A 5,650-nucleotide genomic window follows, 5' to 3' on the forward strand; every position below is an offset into this window, starting at 1 on the left:
AAACTGCCTGATCTATTGCTTCTTAGCATTTTGGAGCTGTCCATCATCTAATATGGCTGAAAAATTAATGTAGAGCTACGAAATCACAAATAGTCAATTTTTCACTTATTTTGCTGAGATAAAGCTTTTTTGGCTTCTTGGCTTCTTATATCTTAAAACATGATATTTAGACATGTTTCCAGTTTGAAAATTCCTGATCTATTGCTTCTTAGCATTTTGGAGCTGTCCATCATCTAATATGGCTGAAAAATTAATGTAGAGCTACGAAATCAGAGATAGTCCATTTTTCACTTATTTCGCTGAGATAAAGCTTTTTTGGCTTCTAGGCTTCTTATATCTTAAAACATGAGATTTAGACCTGTTTCCAGTTTGAAACTGCCTGATCTTTTACTTCTTAGCATTTTGGAGCTGTCCATCATCTAATATGGCTGAAAATTTAATGTAGAGCTACGAAATCAGAGATAGTCCATTTTTCACTTCTTTTGCTGAGAAAAGCTTTTTTGGCTTCTTGGCTTCTTATATCTTAAAACATGATATTTAGACTTGTTTCCAGTTTGAAACTGCCTGATCTATTGCTTCTTAGCATTTTGGAGCTGTCCATCATCTAATATGGCTGAAAATTTAATGTAGAGCTACGAAATCAGAGATAGTCCATTTTTCACTTCTTTCGCTGAGATAAAGCTTTTTGGCTTCTAGGCTTCTTATATCTTCAAACATGAGATTTAGACCTGTTTCCAGTTTGAAACTGCCTGATCTATTGCTCCTTAGCATTTTGGAGCTTTCCATCATCTAATATGGCTGAAAAATTAATGTAGAGCTAGGAAATCAGAGATAGTCCATTTTTCACTTCTTTTGCTGAGAAAAAGCTTTTTTGGCTTTTGGCTTCTTATATCTTAAAACATGATATTTAAACTTGTTTCCAGTTTGAAACTGCCTGATCTATTGCTTCTTAGCATTTTGGAGCTGTCCATCATCTAATATGGCTGAAAATTTAATGTAGAGCTACGAAATCAGAGATAGTCCATTTTTCAATTATTTCGCTGAGATAAAGCTTTTTTGGCTTCTTGGCTTCTTATATCTTAAAACATGATATTTAGACCTGTTTCAAGTTTGAAATTGCCTGATCTTTTACTTCTTAGCATTTTGGAGCTGTCCATCATCTAATATGGCTGAAAATTTAATGTAGAGCTACGAAATCAGAGATAGTCCATTTTTCACTTATTTCGCTGAGATAAAGCTTTTTTGGCTTCTGGCTTCTTATATCTTGAAACATGAGATTTAGACCTGTTTCCGTTTGAAACTGCCTGATCTTTGCTTCTTAGCATTTTGGAGCTGTCCATCATCTAATATGGTGAAAATTTAATGTAGAGCTACGAAATTAGAGATAGTCCATTTTTCACTTCTTTCGCTGAGATAAAGCTTTTTTGGCTTCTTGGCTTCTTTTATCTTAAACATGAATTTAGACCTGTTTCCAGTTTGAAACTGCCTGATCTATTGCTCTTAGCATTTTGGAGCTTTCCATCATCTAATATGGCTGAAAAATTAATGTAGAGATACGAAATCAGAGATACTCCATTTTTCACTTCTTTTGCTGAGATAAAGCTTTTTTGGCTTCTTGGCTTCTTACATCTTAAAACATGATATTTAGACTTGTTTCCAGTTTGAAACTGCCTGATCTATTGCTTCTTAGCATTTTGGAGCTGTCCATCATCTAATATGGCTGAAAATTTAATGTAGAGCTACGAAATCAGAGATAGTCCATTTTTCACTTCTTTCGCTGAGATAAAGCTTTTTTGGCTTCTAGGCTTCTTATATCTTAAAACATGAGATTTAGACATGTTTCCAGTTTGAAACTGCCTGATCTATTGCTTCTTAGCATTTTGGAGCTGTCCATCATCTAATATGGCTGAAAAATTAATGTAGAGCTACGAAATCAGAGATAGTCCATTTTTCACTTATTTCGCTGAGATAAAGCTTTTTTGGCTTCTAGGCTTCTTATATCTTAAAACATGAGATTTAGACCTGTTTCCAGTTTGAAACTGCCTGATCTATTGCTTCTTAGCATTTTGGAGCTGTCCATCATCTAATATGGCTGAAAATTTAATGTAGAGCTACGAAATCAGAGATAGTCCATTTTTCACTTATTTCGCTGAGATAAAGCTTTTTTGGCTTCTAGGCTTCTTATATCTTAAAACATGAGATTTAGACCTGTTTCCAGTTTGAAACTGCCTGATCTCTTGCTTTTTAGCATTTTGGAGCTGTCCATCATCTAATATGGCTGAAAATTAATGTAGAGCTACGAAATCAGAGATAGTCCATTTTTCACTTCTTTCGCTGAGATAAAGCTTTTTTGGCTTCTTGGCTTCTTATATCTTAAACATGAGATTTAGACTGTTTCCATTTGAAACTGCCTGATCTTTGCTTCTTAGCATTTTGGAGCTGTCCATCATCTAATATGGCTGAAAATTAATGTAGAGCTACGAAATCAGAGATAGTCCATTTTTCACTTCTTTCGCTGAGATAAAGCTTTTTTGGCTTCTAGGCTTCTTATATCTTAAAACATGAGATTTAGACCTGTTTCCAGTTTGAAACTGCCTGATCTATTGCTTCTTAGCATTTTGGAGCTGTCCATCATCTAATATGGCTGAAAAATTAATGTAGAGCTTCGAAATCAGAGATAGTCCATTTTTCACTTCTTTTGCTGAGATAAAGCTTTTTTGGCTTCTAGGCTTCTTATATCTTAAAACATGATATTTAGACCTGTTTCCAGTTTGAAACTGCCTGATCTATTGCTCTTAGCATTTTGGAGCTGGCCATCATCTAATATGGCTGAAAAATTAAGGTAGAGCTACGAAATCAGAGATAGTCCATTTTTCAATTATTTTGCTGAGATAAAGCTTTATTGGTTTCTTGGCTTCTTATATTTTAAACATGAGATTTAGACCTTTTCCATTTGAAACTGCCTGATCTATTGCTTCTTAGCATTTTGGAGCTGTCCATCATCTAATATGGCTGAAAATTAATGTAGAGCTACGAAATCAGAGATAGTCCATTTTTCACTTCTTTCGCTGAGATAAAGCTTTTTTGGCTTCTAGGCTTCTTATATCTTCAAACATGAGATTTAGACGGTTTCCAGTTTGAAACTGCCTGATCTATTGCTTCTTAGCATTTTGGAGCTACCATCATCTAATATGGCTGAAAAATTAATGTAGAGCTAGAAATCAGAGATAGTCCATTTTTCACTTCTTTTGCTGAGAAAAAGCTTTTTTGGCTTCTTGGCTTCTTATATCTTAAAACATGAGATTTAGACCTGTTTCCAGTTTGAAACTGCCTGATCTATTGCTCCTTAGCATTTTGGAGCTTTCCATCATCTAATATGGCTGAAAAATTAATGTAGAGCTACGAAATCAGAGATAGTCCATTTTTCACTTATTTCGCTGAGATAAAGCTTTTTTGGCTTCTTGGCTTCTTATATCTTAAAACATGAGATTTAGACATGTTTCCAGTTTGAAACTGCCTGATCTATTGCTCCTTAGCATTTTGGAGCTTTCCATCATCTAATATGGCTGAAAAATTAATGTAGAGCTACGAAATCAGAGATAGTCCATTTTTCACTTATTTCGCTGAGATAAAGCTTTTTTGGCTTCTAGGCTTCTTATATCTTAAAACATGAGATTTAGACCTGTTTCCAGTTTGAAACTGCCTGATCTATTGCTTCTTAGCATTTTGGAGCTGTCCATCATCTAATATGGCTGAAAATTAATGTAGAGCTACGAAATCAGAGATAGTCCATTTTTCACTTCTTTCGCTGAGATAAAGCTTTTTTGGCTTCTTGGCTTCTTATATCTTAAAACATGAGATTTAGACCTGTTTCCAGTTTGAAACTGCCTGATCTATTGCTTCTTAGCATTTTGGAGCTGTCCATCATCTAATATGGCTGAAAATTTAATGTAGAGCTACGAAATCAGAGATAGTCCATTTTTCACTTATTTCGCTGAGATAAAGCTTTTTTGGCTTCTAGGCTTCTTATATCTTAAAACATGAGATTTAGACCTGTTTCCAGTTTGAAACTGCCTGATCTATTGCTTCTTAGCATTTTGGAGCTGTCCATCATCTAATATGGCTGAAAAATTAATGTAGAGCTACGAAATCAGAGATAGTCCATTTTTCACTTATTTTGCTGAGATAAAGCTTTTTTGGCTTCTTGGCTTCTTATATCTTAAAACATGATATTTAGACTTGTTTCCAGTTTGAAACTGCCTGATCTATTGCTTCTTAGCATTTTGGAGCTGTCCATCATCTAATATGGCTGAAAATTTAATGTAGAGCTACGAAATCAGAGATAGTCCATTTTTCACTTATTTCGCTGAGATAAAGCTTTTTTGGCTTCTTGGCTTCTTATATCTTAAAACATGATATTTAGACCTGTTTCCAGTTTGAAACTGCCTGATCTATTGCTTCTTAGCATTTTGGAGCTGTCCATCATCTAATATGGCTGAAAATTTAATGTAGAGCTACGAAATCAGAGATAGTCCATTTTTCACTTCTTTTGCTGAGATAAAGCTTTTTTGGCTTCTTGGCTTCTTATATCTTCAAACATGAGATTTAGACATGTTTCCAGTTTGAAACTGCCTGATCTATTGCTTCTTAGCATTTTGGAGCTGTCCATCATCTAATATGGCTGAAAATTAATGTAGAGCTACGAAATCAGAATAGTCCATTTTTCACTTATTTGCTGAGATAAAGCTTTTTTGGCTTCTGGCTTCTTATATCTTAAACATGAATTTAGACTGTTTCCAGTTTGAAACTGCCTGATCTATTGCTTCTTAGCATTTTGGAGCTGTCCATCATCTAATATGGCTTAAAATTTAATGTAGAGCTACGAAATCAGAGATAGTCCATTTTTCACTTATTTCGCTGAGATAAAGCTTTTTTGGCTTCTTGGCTTCTTATGTCTTAAAACATGATTTTTAGAATTGTTTCCAGTTTGAAACTGCCTGATCTATTGCTTCTTAGCATTTTGGAGCTGTCCATCATCTAATATGGCTGAAAATTTAATGTAGAGCTACGAAATCAGAGATAGTCCATTTTTCACTTCTTTCGCTGAGATAAAGCTTTTTTGGCTTCTAGGCTTCTTATATCTTAAAACATGAGATTTAGACCTGTTTCCAGTTTGAAACTGCCTGATCTATTGCTTCTTAGCATTTTGGAGCTGTCCATCATCTAATATGGCTGAAAATTTAATGTAGAGCTACGAAATCAGAGATAGTCCATTTTTCACTTATTTCGCTGAGATAAAGCTTTTTTGGCTTCTAGGCTTCTTATATCTTAAAACATGAGATTTAGACCTGTTTCCAGTTTGAAACTGCCTGATCTATTGCTTCTTAGCATTTTGGAGCTGTCCATCATCTAATATGGCTGAAAATTTAATGTAGAGCTACGAAATCAGAGATAGTCCATTTTTCACTTCTTTCGCTGAGATAAAGCTTTTTTGGCTTCTTGGCTTCTTATATCTTCAAGCATGAGATTTAGACATGTTTCCAGTTTGAAACTGCCTGATCTCTTGCTTCTTAGCATTTTGGAGCTGTCCATCATCTAATATGGCTGAAAAATTAATGTAGAGCTACGAAATCACAAATAGTCCATTTTT

Source organism: Poecilia reticulata, chromosome 23 (assembly GCF_904066995.2).
Source record: "Poecilia reticulata chromosome 23, P_reticulata-male-v2, whole genome shotgun sequence".
NCBI classification, from domain to species: domain Eukaryota; kingdom Metazoa; phylum Chordata; class Actinopteri; order Cyprinodontiformes; family Poeciliidae; genus Poecilia; species Poecilia reticulata.